Genomic DNA, 18,257 nt, shown 5'->3' on the forward strand with positions numbered 1-18,257 from the left:
AATAATCGAAAAGCAATCAAACAATCAAGTCCTTGCGGATCCCGTATACGAACTTGGGGGCTTCCAAAGTGTAAGTGTCATAGAAAGTGAGTTGGCACCCTTATACTATAATCCCTACTCCAACTTGGTGGTCAACCACATACTCAAATCCCAGGGATACTTCCCTGGAATGCCTTTGAACCCAATTCGGAAGAATACCTTCGCACCATACAAGGAAGGCAACTCAACAAGAATACCACTTGGTTTAGGGTACAAACCCACAAAAGAGGAAGTTCTCGAAATGCTTGCCCAAGTCCAAAACCGCAAGCACGTAGGAGTCCAAATGAGGCCATATCTCCCCACTTTAAATGGGTACTTTGTTCAAGAAGGAAGTTCGAAACTCTTTCACGGATTTCCGAACCTTGGCATTATCTTGAGAGGAAGTTAGCCGGAATCGAGATCTTTCACGATTGCTACTTCATTCCTCCAGAAACGGTTCCTACCGTCAAAACCCGTCAAGCACCTTGCTTAGACGAACAAGCTGTTAGCCTACTATTTGGAGAAGATCGATTTGTTAGGGCCGCGCAGGATGAGATCATTACTATGATACTTCAGGATGATCGCTTCAACCCCACCGCGTTGATCACAGAAACCGACACAAAGCAGCAGAAAGGATGGAGAAAATCTATCAAATGGACTAACAACCAAGGAAGACTCTTCAAGCTCACCACTGGAGAAGGAGAGATGTTCAAAGGAGAACCAGAAGACGATTAGTTCGAGTCGGAGTCGGAGTCGGAGTCGGAGTCGGAGTCGGAGTCTAGAGAAGTCATTAGAGAGTCTATTCCTGTCGTCATCCCCACTCCCTTCGTTTCTCCTAGCTTAGCCTCGAGTAGTCGCATGTTCGGGAAATGCCCCAATTCTTTGTCCCTTTGCCGCCACTGACCATGGATCAGTTGGCTTCTTTGTTTCAACTTTACTCAAATCTTAATATGAATAAATCAGGTTCTGCTTACTCTTTGCGTTATCTTGAGTGCAATTCTGTTTACGATGATACTGAGGATGACCAAGACCCAGACTTGACCGAAATACCTCCCTACGTAGCCAAAGAAATACTACAAGAAGGGGAAGGGGGACCGGTAATAGAGGACACCGAACCCATCAATGTAGGAACCGAACTAGAACCCAAAGAACTTAGGATAGGGACTACCTTGAACTCAACCGAAAGGGCCGATTTCATAGAACTCCTAAATGAATTCAAAGACGTTTTCGCTTGGTCCTACAAAGACATGCCAGGAATCGACAGGGATATCGCCGAACATAGGATTCCGATTAAGCCAGGCTTCAAACACAGTGAAACGAAGCTTGACGAATGAGAACGAATGGGCTCTAAAGATTAAGGAAGAAGTTGACAAGCAATTCAAAGCCGGGTTCATCAAAGTTTCCGAGTATTCTGACTGGGTAGCTAACATAGTACCCGTACCCAAAAAGGATGGGAGAATCCGTGTTTGTGTTGACTTTAGGGACTTGAACAAAGCGAGTCCAAAAGATGACTTTCCTCTACCTCACATTGACATATTGGTAGATAATACTGCAGACCACGCATTACTATCCTTCATGGATGGATATGCGGGTTATAACCAAATCAAGATGGCCATGGAAGATATGCACAAGACCGCATTCGTCACCCAATGGGGAACATATTGCTATACGGTAATGCCGTTCGGATTGATCAACGCCGGAGCTACATACCAACGTACCGCAACTACACTCCTACACGACATGATGCACAAAGAAGTTGAGGTATACGTAGATGACATGATCGTCAAATCCAAGGAAAGAGAGGGACATATTGCGAACCTTCGCAAGTTCTTCGCAAGGCTACGAAAGTACAATATGAGACTCAACCCCCAGAAATGCACGTTTGGGGTAACCTCTGGAAAACTCCTGGGATACGTTGTTAGCCAACGCGGTATAGAAATAGATCCTTCAAAAATCAAAGCTCTGATCGAAATGCCACAACCTCAAACAGAAAAAGAAGTCAGAGGATTCCTGGGAAAAGTACAGTACATAAGTCGATTCATATCGAAACTTACGATGATTTGCGAGCCTATCTTCAAGAAACTCAAGAAAACAGACCACACCAAGGAGATATTGGCCAAACCACCAGTGCTCATGCCGCCACAACGAGATCAACCTCTTGGTTTATATCTCACAGTAACTGAAACCGCCATGGGTGCCATGCTGGCTCAAACCGTAGGAAGCGAAGAAAGAGCTATCTACTATCTAAGTAAGAAGTTCTTGGAATATGAGTGCAAATACTCACAACTCGAAAAGACATGCCTCGCTCTTGTGTGGGCAACGAAGAAGCTACGTCACTACATGCTTAGCTACTCCGTCAAGATATACTCCAAAATGGATCCAGTCAAATACCTCTTCGAAAAACCCGTCCTCAACGGACGTCTGGCAAGGTGGACTCTGATACTCTCAGAATTCGACCTTAAGTATGTGCCACTGAAAGTTATAAAAGGTCGCGCTCGTCATAAATTCTTCGCAAAAATCCTATCAACGATGCACAAACCATAGATACTTGGTCATTTCCCGACGAGGATATACTTCAAACAGATGTAGACTCCTGGGACCTATACTTTGACGGAGCATCCAACTTAAGAGGATTCGGAATAGGAGTGTTGCTCATTTCTCCTGAAGGTGAGCATACACCGATTCTTTGTCAAACTCGACTTCGAGGTGACAAACAATGCTTTGCGAGAATCACGAAGCTTGTCTCATTGGACTACAAGCGGCAGTAAGCTTAGGCATTAAAAACCTCCGAGTACATGGGGATTCATCACTGATCATCAACCAGGTTACAGGATCTTGGAAAATCCGAAGTGAAAGCCTCGCACCCTATCAGGCTAGGATAGACCAAGTCGCTCAATTCTTTGATCATGTAACATACCTACACCTACCTCGGGAGGAAAATCAATTTGCAGACGCTCTTGCGAAACTTACATCTCTGATAAATATGCCAGATCACATGATAGAAATATCTTTGTGCATCGAACGACGGTCAGAGCCGGCTTACGTCCATCAAATCACCGACGAAGAGGAAATCGCGCAGGAACCCTGGTTCCAAGCAATCCTGAATTTCAAGCTTAATGGTACCTATCCACCGGATATGGATAAGAGGGGACAACGTGCTATACGCCTACTAGCTTCTCAATACATCCTGATGCAAGGAGAATTATACAAAAGAACACCTCTCGGTGTAGTGCTACGTTGCCTTGATCATTCACAGGCACGAAAGGTGATGGAAGAAGTCCACGACGGAGAATGCGGTCCTCACATGAGTGGGCCTATGATGGCAAAGAAAATCACACGTTTGGGGTATTATTGGACCACAATGGAATCCGATTGTATCAAATACGTGAGACGTTGCCACAATTGTCAAATCTTCGGGAATGTACAACATGTCCCTCCTTCGTTGCTCTACACGATGACATCTCCTTGGCCATTTTCTGCATTGGGAATTGACATAATCGGGAAGATAACCCCACCCGAACGAGGTCACTGTTTCATCCTAGTGGCAATTGACTATTTTACCAAATGGGTAGAAGCGGCTTCCTACACGGTCTTACACCAAAAATGTGGCAAAATTCATACAAAACAACATCATCTCTCGATATGGTTGCCCACATGAGATCATTAGCGATAATGGGTCACACTTCCAAGCTGAAACCGAGCAATTGCTAGCCAAATACAAGATTAAGCATCACCACTCTTCGCCCTATAGACCACAGACTAACGGCGCGGTAGAGGCGGCAAACAAGAATGTTGTCACGATTCTCAAGAAAATGACTGACAACTACAGAGATTGGCCAAGCAAAATACCCTTTGCCTTATGGGGGTATCGTACATCTGTCAGGACGCCCACTGGGGCTACTCCTTTCTATTTGACCTACGGCATGGAAGCCGTACAACCAGTCGAGCTAGAAATACCATCCCTACGCATTCTGCTAGAAAGTCAAATCCCAGAGGCCGATTGGAAGAGGGACAGATATGAAGAACTCATCCTCCTGGATGAACGTAGGCTACGCGCCTTACATAATGTCCAAACGTATCAAGCCCGTATCAAACGAGCTTTTAACAAAAGAGTTAGGCCAAGAAACATCAAAGAAGGAGACCTAGTACTCAAATCGGTTAGAGCTCTTTTACCTGTCGACCCACGGGGAAAATTCAAACCTAACTGGGCCGGACCATTTCTAGTCAAATCCATACTCCCAGGGGGTGCGGTTAGAATTACAGACTTAGACGGAAATGAGTTTTCAAACCCCACAAACCTCGACCAACTGAAACGGTACTATGCCTAGAATAGGACCAAAAATGCGCCTCGCGTAAACCCATGTGTCGCTCTTGTGGCACTAATTAAACGGCCCCTGGCCAAGCTGAAATAAGCTAAATGTCACTATGCTCTTGCATTTTGACAAGTTTGTCATCCTCATATCATCAAATAAACTAAATTCGCACCTCCAGAGTAAGCAAAAGCTCATGCTTATTTTCTATGTTCATTACAAGCTCTTGCTTCGAACAATTATTCTTTTACATTTACTCGAACTACGTGCAAGGGTTTGATTTCGCTTTACAAGTGAATACGTAGGCAATCCTTCACAGGATTCAACCCATTATATCTAAAATGTAAATAGAAGGACATTTGCATTGCATTTGAAATTCGATAAGAATAATAAGTGGAAAATCTTAACGGTTTCATAACCATTTAACCTTTTATTTCATTCATTTCATAAATAATAATAGTACGACAAATAATAAAAATAGAATAGGCTAGGATTCTAAAAATCCCTCCTTTTTATTACAACAACAATAATAATAATAATCAAATAATGAATAAAGACTCGGGCTATTCCTCCATCTTCCCCTTGCCCTTGTCATTCTTGTCATATTTCCCGTCACGACCTCGAGCCGGGCGCTCTTGCACCACTTCAGACCTAATCACCAACGGTCTTTCTCGAGGCCTGACTCTGCCATTCTTGCCAACCACCGTTTCCGCGACAGTAGTAGTCTTTGATTTCTTCGAAGGATGAATGACCTGAAACCCAGCTTCTTCTTCTCCCTCTGTCAGATGCTTCTCCTTCTCTTTCTCTCCCTCGCACACCTTGTAGTCAACAGGCTCGCATTTCCTTAGTCTCTCGCGCTCTTCCGGAGTTGCAGCCTCTCTCCACCTCAGATAAGAATCCGACACCCACAAAGCATTGGCGGAGAAACTCAAGAACCACATGTTTCTTTGGGCCCATTTAATAGCCCACTCTCTCCGGCTTTCTGTAGTAAGCGCCATGGCAGTCTGCGGGACGGTGTCAAGCCTAGGGATCGTCTGCTTCAGCCCAACTTGCCTCATCAGCCTTTCCGGAAAGATGCATACCATAAACTCCAATCCCGGAATGCGCACGGACCTAGTGGGATCCAAAGAAGACACTCCAGTAACAGACTTGAGGTGCCACCACGGTACGACCCACCTAATCAACGGACCATCATCACTCTTCAGCTTGTTCTTCCAATAATCGCAGACCCGAGTAAAGTCCACCATGTACAACCGCGTCCTCATCGCAATCGAACGAGCATGATAGGAAAGTGCATGAACTGGGGGCTCGATCAATCGGAGCCGTTCCATAAGCCAAACCTACCAAGAGCAGGCATTAGACATCAAAAAAAAAAGGAAAAAAAAAAAAGGATGTCTTTTACCTGCAAAATGACGGGACTCCCCAAGAACGGCAAATCGCGGTTGGATTTCCTATTATCCAAACCCAAGATAATTTCCCCTAAGCATAAACAAGCTGGGCTCCTACGCAGCTCCATTTGCTCAATAAGACCCAAAAGACGGGGATCACCTCTCAAATCTTCATCAACGTGTCCTTGGAAGACATACACGTGCAGCAAACAAAAGCCAAATGCCCTCCTCCTGGCAACATGAGAAACAGTAGGGTCGGCCCTGTTGATGAATCGGTCTACAAAGTCCAACATTCTCACGCCTTTCGGGGTAACTAGACGGTCCACCTCGAGTCTAGTCAGTCCAAGCAAGTCTCTGAATTTGCTCTTATACCCTTGTGAAGTAGAAGGGATGGCAGGTAAATGTTCGGGGTCCCACCCACCAATAGCAGCAATTTCTTCAGGAAACGGGCAAATATCACCTCCCGGGAATGCGAAAACATGATAATTCGGGTCCCAATAGTCAAGGCAAGCATCCAAGAACGGTTTTACAACCTTAATGAGTTTCAAACTCAATAAAGACCCAAGATTATAAGCACCCATGTCATGCTTCTCCATATTTGAAAATTCATTAGTCCATTCCTTCAAACGGATCTCCAAAGTATTCATGATGACAATTCTCTTTTGAAGGATTTACTTTGGGAGTTTTATGTGAATAGACGAAGAAGAGACGGAAGATTTGTGTGAATTAAAGCTCCGTCGACGCTTCTATTTATACTAATTGTTGTTTCCAAAAATCCGCCAGAACGGACCAGCTTGGGAACAGGGCGCAGCCCTGCTTTGCGCCTCTTCAAAGGGACGCAGCTCATGCTGCGCCTCTTCCCCAGTCTCACTTCTGTGATTTCCGCGTTGGATCTTTCCTAATTCTATAACGCATGATTTCCTATTCCTGTGGGGTTTTATTTTGATAAATACGGGAAGGTTACCATGTTTCAAGTTTCCTAGATTCGCGGGCACGCATTTCGAGGCGACATCGACATTTCCGCCATTATATCACATTCGCATATTTCATTTCAAACATAACTTTCACTTTAATTTTAGCTTGTGTATATTGATTTCTATTATTTAATTTCATTTTCTAAACTTATAGATTTCTTTTTTTTCTTTTTTTAGGGGGTAACCCTCCCTACCATCCGGCCATTTCCGACAAAATTTTTGCACTTTTGTGATCTTTTTGAGTCTCATTTTGCGCTAATTAAGGCCATATGTATATAAAATGTATGTTTTGCGTAATTTCTATGTAAATTTCGGCAGCAAGACGGCGTAAACCGTTGTCTACCAAACCTGTTCAAGAACTAACCTCCAGGTACAAGCAACACAACCCAGCAGCAAAGGCACTCAGGCCGTCGTATATACACCAAATAGAATAAATGTACAAGCAAACTGGGGGCTTGCGCCCCGAACGAAGTCCAAAAGTACAAGCAAACTGGGGGCTTGCGCCCCAAACAAAGTCCAAAAAATGTTCAAAATCAGATGTCCAAATGTACAAGTCTACAAAACTACACAAAACTACTGCTGGGCGCCCTCCAACTCGGCAACTCTCGCCACAAGAGCAGCGATCTCGGCATCCCGAACCTCGAGCTCCCTCAACACGCGAGCGGTCTCCTCCCGAGATCACAGTCAACTCTCGCTCCACTCGCGGTCACCCCATAAGCGAAACAAATTGGCTCATGTCAATCAATTCAAGCAAAATAAAAATCATCAAAAAGAGAAAAATAGGCGTAAGGTTCATACATGGCGACCTCGACCACCGACGAGTGCCTCGACGGCAGTAGCTCGCAGCCGGTTGGCCACCCTCCATAGTGCCATGAACCGGGACGGCGCGACCTGCATTATCAAAAGAAATTCTCAGCAAATTGAACAAACTCAATCAAATGTGTTCCTACACGAAAGTTATACGAGTTAGAGGCTCACCCTCCGAATCAGATGCTGCCAGTCGCCTAGGCCAGCATCCGTCACAGCTACGCCAAAGTCGCGCAGCTCGGAGATCGTCGTCCTCCCGGTCGCGTCGGTGTACTCGAGGGTCTCGGGGTACTGCGGGGCTCGATGCCCGCCGCCTCGACCTCCCCGCAAAGACAAATAGCTCTCGTTAATCGATGATCTTTCGTCGCAATTCTCGAAATCAAATCAAGAAAAAGTAAAAGATACTCACCACTACCGGCCGACGCCGGCCCTCCCCGTAGAGGAACGCTGAGTAGTCCTCGCCGAGGGAGAAGAAGGTCGTCACCGCGGCACCACCAAGTCGCCTCCTCTCGGCCTCGAAGGCTCCCTAAACATCGTCCTGGGAGGATCGACGGGAACCGTCAACACGTCCCGAGAGCACTGACGAGCCAACCGCTCGCCCAAGTACCACACAAGACCCATCGACGTCCACAACAGCAGCCGGCTCAGGCTCCTAGGTCGAAGGACCTCAGCGACAAAAGGAGGCGCTCCAGCGTACTCCGCCCAAGGTCTGGGCACCCACTGTGACAAGATAAGGCAAAGATCATTCCTATGATCAATTAAAAGCAAAGTATAAGAAGTATAAGTGAATACAAACAGGATACTCACGCTGCTCAGCTGAAGAGCGTTCACGTCCCGCCGGTAGACATTGTGAGAAGAACGCTTGCTCTTCGTCCGGCACATCACCCAATCCCTCACCACGGGATAGGCCTTCTCCAACGGCTCCGTCCTCTTGGGCGCGAGACTCGGGAAGTAAGAGAACACCCACGCCTGTAAAATAGAATAATCAGCAACGATCTTTCGTGGTTCGATAAAGAAAGGAATTTACTTTGGTCTAAAGGTTCATACCTCCAACAGAGTCCGTCCGACAAAGACCAGGAGAAGTCCCCTTCTCCATCAACTCCGGACGAACCATGGCCCTCATGAAGCGGATGAGGACCGCAAAACCAGCCAGATGACCCGGACCCCCGGCGCCTTAGGGAACTCGAGTCGAAAGAAAGGGAAGAAGCTTCGTCGATAGCCTCTCGCCCTTGTCTCCGAGGTAAATCGAAGACAGGGAACCACCAAAGCCACGGACGAGCCCTCTGCTCACCAGACAGGGGAAGAGGAGCTCTCCCTCCCATCGATCGTCACCGGTAGCCGGGTCTTCCCCGCAAAGTAGTCTCGAACGTAAGAACGGGTACCAAACCCGCATCAGAACAGCCTTCGGCGACAAGTTCCAGCCGATCAACCTCCTCGCCTCGGCCGAGTCCGCCCTCATGGCGCCTCCGCCACACCATCTCCTCGGTCCCACACGGGACACCGAAAATCATGCCGTAATCCTCCAAAGTGACTCCCATCTCACCAAAAGGCATGTGAAACATGGAAGTCGTATCCCAGAATCGATCCAAGAAAGCGCGGACCAGGGTAAGGTTAGCCCGCAACTTCCTCTTCACGATATCCCTCCAGACCCGAACCAGAGGACCGAACGCTCCACGCTCGATCATGGCCCTCTCCTCCGCCGACAGCCGCTCGTAGTGCTCCATCGCCGTCGTGTACCCCGAGAACGACCTGATGTTCCCGGCCTCCTATTGTGATTTGAAACAAAAGCTATATTTAGTTTTGAATGAAATTTGAAAGAAATTTGGACGAAAAGAATGAAAGAGGATGAGTATGAGTAGTGAATTCCTATTTACCAAACTCTTCACCGTCCTGTAGGACAGGTGACCCTCTGCAGCCCACACGAGGTGCCTACTCTCCCAGGTCTCAGCCCACACAGGAGCTCCCCTCAGCTGACGACCTCCTCGCCCGACGTTGGCCCGTCTCGGGGCCTCCTCCTCCTCAACGGCCTCCTCCTCGTGAGCCTCGTCTCCAGCAGCCATCACCGCAGCGGTGAAGGCCTGCTCTAAAGCCTCCTCAACAGTAGCGGCGTCTATCTCCATGGGAGCTCTCCCAGAAGTAGAAGCCTCATCACCTGCAACGTTAAAGCAAATTCAGGCCGCGTCACACGACAACAAGCCTTTGTTAAGGAGTTTTCGAGCCTTCAAAGCCCTGAAACTACTCCTCCCGTGCCATCTTTGGCCACGTTCCCATCAACCCGGTCACTCATGCGACAAATTGGGTCAAGTCAAGTCCAGTTCTAAGCCTAGTTCCAGGTTCAAGTCGGAAATTCAGCAACATTTCGCTATAACGACGATTATGCCCTAGAAAGGTGTCCTGAAAAAGCTGTCACAAACCAAAATTCCGAGATGGTAGGAAGTTTACCCATCATTCAAGGATCCCAAATATCAAATTTCATCACAAATGGGCAATCCTAAGGCTATTTTCGAATCAATTTACGGTTTAGCTGTAAAACCGTCTCAAAATTCACTCAAAGGCTCAAAACTTGATGAAAATTCGAAGCAAATGCATGGTTATGTTCCTAACATCACCTACTATCCATTTCTAACATCAATTTGGCAAGGCAAATCCATTTGGGGGAAAAGCCCCAAATTTTCGATCAAAAGGGTCGAAAACCCTAGAGTTCAGGCTCAAAATTCAACGAATGTAGAAGATTAATGCAAGATCAAGACACATACCTCGATTAGTCATGTTTAAAGCAAGCTTTTGAATCAAACCTTGACGGAAATGGTGAAGATTTGAGAGAGAAACGGGTGATTTGTGTTTCGAATGCAAATGAAACAATCCCTCTGATTTTCGCGTTTTTACGCAGAAAAGCCAAATTGGGGAAAAGACGCAGCAGGCGCTGCGCCTCTTCCAAGAGACGCAGCTCTTGCTGCGCTTCTTCCTTTGTTTCCCTCCATACGGATTTTCAAAAATTCGTTATAGGTTCGTTATTCGTGGGCCCATCTTTGGTGCGCCTCTTCCCCAATGCTATTTTAATCTTTTGGTCAGTCTGACGATTTTCTTTCGTTCCGACTCGCATCTTCAAGCCAGCAACAGACTGCTTACTCCTTCCAAGACTCCTTTTGCTTATCGCAACGAGCATTTACTCATTTACGAAATTCGACGCATATTCACTTTATCCCCAGCGCAGCAGTATTTTGCAGTATTGCTCACTCAAGATTTCTTCCATGACGATCGTCAAAATATTTGTCCCCAGCGCAGCAGTATTTTGCAGTATTGCTCACTCAAGATTTCTCCCATGATGATCAAGATGTTCCTAATCGTCAACATATTCCCCAACAAGAGTTCGCTTGAGACCGACGCAAGCAGATTCAACCTCAAGTTTTGCCAGAGTTCGCTTGAGACCGACGCAAGTAGATTCCCCAGCAGTTACTACCGACGTCCTGCTGCCCTCACTATATTTTGTGTTTCCCCGCGGAGTTCGACAGGGTGTCATTCTCCAGAAGTTCCTATACCCAAACCTTAGCTACCCTTAAGTTGACCTTATTATTAGGTCTCCTTCCCGTCAATGCTTTCCTTTAGGGCCCCATACCCTAGCACAATCCTTATATACCCTTTAGGTCTTACCCTTAGCTCCTACGCAACCCCGGAAGCATCTCGAGGAAGAAGTCTCAGGTATGGTCTCTTCTTATGGCTGGCGAGCCTCCTTACATAGTCTAATGGACTTTAAACGACCCTCCCCGACAGTCGACAGACTCTAAAATGTTCCCGACGACAGTCCCTTGGCTCGACCCCTTGAGCGCCTCGCGTCGCCATAGTCGTCGGGTTGTAATCTTCGATTGACCTGATGGCTATACTTTGACTTTCGCCTTGTCCAAGCCTCGGTCAAAGTGGGGCTCAGAGATACCTCATTTCTGCACCTCTCGCAAACCACCCGGTGATGATTGGGCCGCATGTTTGATACGCGGAACGATTTGTGACAGTTCGTAAGATTATCGTCAAGTGATTGCTCAAATATTAAATGTCTACCTCTTAGATGTCATCTACGCACCGATACGGTCGTTTTGGCAGTAATTAGAGTACATTCGGAGTCCGGGTCAAAAACCGTCTCCATTTCCTGATAACTGTTAAATCCCGAGTCAGAATATTCTGGAATGTTCCGGATATTTCTATTCCATATCTTACAAATTTTATCTTTTGGCAAATAATATCCCGTAATATTCATAAGATAATCGAATTATTTCCGTCCTACCATAACTCAAACGCGGAAATCTTTCTTCAGCAGGAGGAAACCTCCTGGGAATGGACGCAAGAAAGGGCCGCCTCTCTTCCAAGAGACGCAGTGGGCTCGCCGCGCCTCTTCCCAGGCCCTTTTCTGCATGTTTTACGTATCTTTTTCATATCTTTCCGAGATTCACTTCCAAAGAGTCTCCGAAACCCTAATTCCGTCGTGTGATTAGTATAAATAGGAGCCTTCGCTCCTCATATTTCTCACGCGAGTGTCCGCCCTTCTCTTCTTCCTTTGCATTCTAGACTTTGTTCTTACTTTTTGGCGTCTACGTGCTTGAACATTCGACCACGTAAGCTCGGATCCTTCTGAGTACCAGCCTCTCCGTTGCATGACCGACCAATTTGACCAACTACACTCAATCAACTTAATTTAATCAATCGTTTTCCTCTTACGAGGGCACTTTCCTTGCATTCGCGTCGAGCATCACTAATCGATATCTTAGTTCTTCTTGTTTCGTCAACATGTAAGTCTGAGGGTGTATAATCCTTATTTATTTATTGTATTTTACTTTTCGTATCACCAATTGTAAGGTTTACGTCGAAAATACCTTTTAAAACCGATTTCTAAAACCCTTCGTTAAAACCTGTTTTTGCGGATTTCCAGTAAGTAATCGTCGAGAAAGGACGCAGCAACTGCTGCGCCTCTTCGAAGGAGCGCAGTTCCTGCTGCGCCTCTTCGTGAGGGGCCGATTCCTCGCTTCCTTTCTTCTTCGTTTGTCCTCTGTAATTCGTATTCAAAATCTTTCTTTTGCTTATTCGCTTGTTAATTCTTCATCGTGTCATAATAATTCCACATGTATATTATAATCATTCATTCACATGTTTAATTGTCATAAATCCGACTTAAATCCCTTATAATTCATATTTGCGGGTTTTCGTCATTAAATTCAATCCCGGATTTTAGAGATTCAATTTAATCATATTGAGTTTAAAATTCATCATTGATATAGTTTCATCTGTTTATTCGCATGTTCGTCACATATTCGTTGTATATCCGTCGTATTTAGCCTAATTGACTTATTTCAATAGAGGACTCATTAATATTTTCATCATTATTTCACGTAAATAATCCGTTTCCGGTTCATCCCATCCATGTTTTATCGCTTTTATGACCATTATTCACATGTAATTAACCTATTAATCACTTCCATCCGAGTAAATATTTCAATCCATCATTAAATTCATCAATTCAAATTAACGATTTGCAGTTCCGGCTTCACAGCCAGAACTCACCCTTGGAATGACGCAAGAATCGCCGCGCTCTTCCGTAGGGCGCGATCTGCTGCGCTGTTCGAGATGAGTTACGTCCTTGAACTCCGTTGTTGCACGACCTAGTTTAATTAGTTTACGTATTAACTAACTATTATCCGTAATATTACGCTAATTCCTGTTCGTTAATTTATTTCTTTTATTCCTTTTTATCAAATGTCCGTTTTAAAGGTATTTTCGACATAAATCGCCTAATCCATTGTAATTAATGTAATTTTCATTAATGTAATTTTCATTATTGTATTTCTTTCATTGTTTGTATGTTTTCACATGTAATCAACATTAAATCCTACTTCGACCCATTTGTTTGCTAATTAATTGTCAACCGACTTAGTCTAATTCTCACATGCTAGGATTAAAACTTGGATGTTGCATTGCATGCATATAGCCGACGATATATCAAGTATAGACAACTTCCCTAATCATTAGTAGAGGCCGCTATCGAGGCGGGCGGGATTAGGTGTTCGATCAAAAGAGCTTCCTAATACGTACCCTCACCCCTTACTCCAGATCTCCGTGAGCACCCGTGTTCATTGGCATCCACGAGAGTCATTCTAGACATAGAATGCTAAGGGTAACGATTGCTTAGTGTTCATGTCACTACTTTGTGTCTTGACATGACACGAGGTACTCGAACGGTTCCAATTTCCCATAAAAATTGGTGGCGACTCCATACAAAATGCAAACGCTTGTTTCGTTTCTCACCAAGCACCCCCGTGGGCGGCCTGCTGTCCACAGTTACAGACATAAGATTTGAAGCGCCAAAAGCTTGGCAGGGAGGAAAGGCTTAATAGTTGGCCCCCGAACAGCTGAAGCTGTCCGAAACGCCGGGTGAATCTGGTAACGACCGCCCGTCTCCCTATACCTGTTTATGCTCGCCACCGGCAGCAGTAGCAGCATCACCATCTTTGGGTGGCCCAGAAGCCGACTTGGCAGCTTCATCTGCCTTAGCCCTCTCAGCTTCCTCCCTGGCCGCCTTCACCTTTGCAGCATGGGCCGCCTTCTCCGCAGCCTCCTTAGCGGCCTTCGCCGCCTCCGCCTCCTCCGCAGCCTTTGCCTCTGCAGCAGCCGCCTTCTCATCGAGAAGCCGGTCAAATTCTTTCCACGGGAAGTTACCCTCGGGAAGGAGCTCTTTGATTGCCGCCCTGGTGGCATCCTTGGCTTGGTCCCGGTACTGGGGCACATGTTAGGAATGACGACGGTTTCAAGCGTCTCAATATCCTTCTCCCTCAGAGCAAGGATATCCTTTGTGTTTTTGTGCTCCTTCACCTCGGTGCCATGCAGGTCCTTCCACCTATCCCTCTGCAACACCATGGTATCATAAGCGCCCTGGAATCTGGTTTTCTCCTCCCGCTGCTTAGCGGCGTCAGCCAGCGCAGCCTCAACCTTGGCCCTCTCGGCCACAACCAGCTTCTCAGCTTCCTCCTTGGCGGTCTGGAAGTCCTTCTTCACCTTTTCAGCCTCCTTCTTAGCAGCGGCTAGCTCAAGCTTAAGTCGTTCAAGCGCAGGAGAAGCCTCAGCCATGACCTTTTCCTGCTCCATAATATGAGTGCCGGCTAGTTCGTTCCACTTCGCCAGCCTCTTGGTCAACCTCGTGCCTTCGGCCACAAGCTGGGCGGTGGAAACCTTCTGGGATGAAGAGTCAACGGTGATATTTTTACCACCCGTCTGCTCAGGCCGCTTCTCCAATTGCTGTTCAGTAGGAGCAACGACTGACGACGGTTGATCTACAAAAAACTCAGACAAAGCATCCATGTCAACATTCATTGACATGTCAGAGAGCCTATCATCAGGAATGCCTAAAGAACCACCTAAATCCGAGCCGTGGGTTAGATCCGTACCGGTCTGGACCTTCTTAAATGAAGGGCCGGCTGAGTCCTTCTTTTCCCCTGCCTCGGCGACGGTGGTAGCAGGCATTGGTTCTTTTCTCTTCTTTGAAGGAGGAGGACCCTTCGCAACGGTGACCTCCTCATCGGTAATATCGACGACCATCACCTGCTCCTTTTGGACTTCGGGGACTGAAGATGGAGCTGGAGTTGACGCCGTGGCCGCCGTAGTAATTGTCTTCGGTGTTCGGCGCGACACACGTCCGCCAATCTTCGCCTGAGTCGCCGCCACATCCATAGCTTTCAGCGCCTGCTCCATTAGTTCGTTGGGGGCCGGTCTGCGATCACGCGAATCAGCCTTAGGATGCAGCTCAACAACCTTCCCGTGTTGGTCAAGTCCCAACTTCTCGAGGATCTCCACAGACAGATCCTGGCCAAACCGGTCTGCAAGAAGCAAAGCAAGAGTTAAACAAAAGAAGTAAAACCAAGGTTCAAATACAGAAACCTAAAAGCAAAGTGGGCCTCACACCGACCCTACTCACTCCCGGGCGGAGGGCCGGTATGAGGCCGACGTGGCAAAGCGGCTCGTCCTGAAGAATGATCTGCGTCGGGGGCATCCATCCCTTCGACGTGCCGTCCTTCTCGGCCTCAAACAGCTTCATTGCCCGCTTTTCGTCCTCATTAAGATAGACCATGCTGGCGTCCATCTTGAGCTTACTCCGGGAGACGTATTTATCATGCTCCCCCTTATTCTCGCACCGCAAATTGACGCGGCTCGGAATGACCGAGGCAGTGGGTAATCCTCCGGCACCTCGACGTACACCCACCGCCCCTTCCGGTCCCGGCAAGACGACAACTTGGAAACGGTAACATAACCCGCTCCGTCTCGCACACCGTACCACCACCCGGGCCGCCTAGGGTAGATCGCTGCAGATGATGAAGCCGGCGAACAGGTTAACCGTTGAGTCTCCCCTTTAAAGAGACAAGAGCCATACGAAGCTCACAATCGTCCCGATGGCCAACGGATGCGGTTGGGCCACGGCGACGCGTTCATAGCTTTAATGATGGCGACAACGTGTACGTTAAGAGGAAACCGAGCCCATACTCCGGTGTTTGATGTACACGCCGTCTGACCCTCGGGAGGGCAAAGACAGACCGACCATCCTCGGGGACAACAATTTTATACTCCCTTCCAAAGGAGTAATGGTTTTCAAAAAGATCGGGCCCTGAACAAGAGGCGAATTTATTTGACCAAACGCGATCAGGATTGATCGAGCAGGCGCCGCCGTGATCCAATAAACGCGGCCTCTTCGAACCAGATGGGGTCGCCTCATCATCATTATCATCTTCATCAGAAAAACCCTCCAAAAATTCATCAGCAATTTCCGGAGAAGGCGACTTGGGACCCCCAAACCCTATCGGGGTGGCAGCCAGTGGCTCCTCTTCATAAGGACGCGACGGTACACCCCCCGGCACAGAGGTACTGGGTCCGGCATCAACAGAAGACATATTGACAACAAATAATTAACAAGTAAAAAGTTGGAAAATTTGTTTGATTACCTTGGAAAAGTGTTACGCCGAGTAACGCTTTGAAGACTAGAAAGAGGTTTCTTCGAAGAAAGCTAGAGAGAAGAAATTTTTTTGAGAAGATGGATTTTTGGTGGCCAAAATCAGGGGCTAACTGCTCTATTTATAGAGCAAAGCCCATGAAACGGACCAATCAGGGCAAAGCCCATGAAGCGTCAACCAATCAGTGCCGAGCCACGTGTCAGACATGCAACCACGGAATGTCAATCGACATACAGTTACAAATCTTCTTTGACACGCTCCTTGACAGAATGCCAATTGACGTATCTTCTTCAACACGCTCCTTGGTATCTACTTGCCAAACGACCCACTGTTCAACCAAGCTTGGCAGCACCGGCGGGGGGCAATCAAAAGCACACGGCACTCTCAACCTCGATCTCAGCCAGCGCCATTTTCTTTTCCACATTTGATATCCATTACACATCCATGTGGAGGGGGGATATGATACGACCTAAGCAGAACCAAGCCGAAGAAGAAGAAGCCGGGGAAGAAATTTCAAAACTTGCGCAGAATACGCTCAACACTCATCGAAGGTCCATACCACGGCATAGACTACGCTGGAGGCAAATTGATGGGGCATATTCTGCACCCGCTGACCGAGTCAACATATTGAGCAAGGTCAAAGACATCCACAGCAAGTCAACGTATTAGACAGCCCTAGCGACGCACTGTCGGCTGTCACACTGGGTCTCTACTGATCAATCACCAAATGGAGACATTATCCGCGTACTCATATCCAAGACCCCTCGGCCGGCCTTCCATGGGTCCCTCGGCCGAGGGTAGAACAGTCTTTCCACCTGCTAGCCACTTGGCCACTACGTGACAAAAGGTGAAAGTCTATAAATACTCCACTTCTCTCATTGAGAAAAAGATCCAAGAAATATAACCAAAACACCTCATAATCTAGTATTAACTCCCTTATCTCTCTACAATATACTTTGCCAAGTATCACACAACTTAATCTCTTTAAGTTCACTGACTTGAGCGTCGGAGTGAGTACGCTCGGTACCAAGCCGAGCCCTCAGTTTGTTCATTGTTTCAGGAGAGGCCGAAAGGAAGAGTCAAGCAAAGACATCATTCACCAAGCTTACGTGGTAACAAATCTGCTCTGGAATTACACCCGGAACACTTGTAAAGGAAAAGGAGAGAATAGAATGGTTTGTTTGTTTCGTTGTTTGTAGGATGAAAAGCACAAATACTATTCTATAACCACTTGTACATCGTACAACCAATATATATCTAACCGGTGCTCATGTGTGATTTTTTTGAGCTTTCTTAAAGTTTTTTTTTTCTTTTTTTTTTTTTTTTTTATTATGCTAAGTGGTTGATTTCATAAACTTTATGTTATAGCTCGGATTTTTCGAAACAAAACTTTGTACTACAACTAATTGTATCCTAAAAGGGATGAGCGGTTTTTCAATCAATAGTATGCGTGCCTATAATCTAATCAATAAAAGTCTCTCTTTTTAGGAGAATCATTTTCCAGTCTTATATAGACAAGAGTAGTTCGTTGATAGTTCGTCGCATTATTTCAATACAAGTTATTTGTCAACGATCTTAGGAACCAATAAGAGGTATTTTTTATTTTACAATCTATCATACGAAGGATCTCTCATCAAAAGCTGCATGAAGATAACGATACGAGGCCGAGTCAAATTGTCAGATCATGGTTTGAGATCCTAGTTTATAAGAAAATTATCTTCCTTATTTTCTAATAGATTCGTTTTCGATTTAAGTATCATTTGTAAGTGTCGTTATGAGCGG

The sequence above is a fragment of the Silene latifolia genome, chromosome 7, assembly GCF_048544455.1.
Source record: "Silene latifolia isolate original U9 population chromosome 7, ASM4854445v1, whole genome shotgun sequence".
Taxonomy (NCBI): Eukaryota; Viridiplantae; Streptophyta; class Magnoliopsida; order Caryophyllales; family Caryophyllaceae; genus Silene; species Silene latifolia.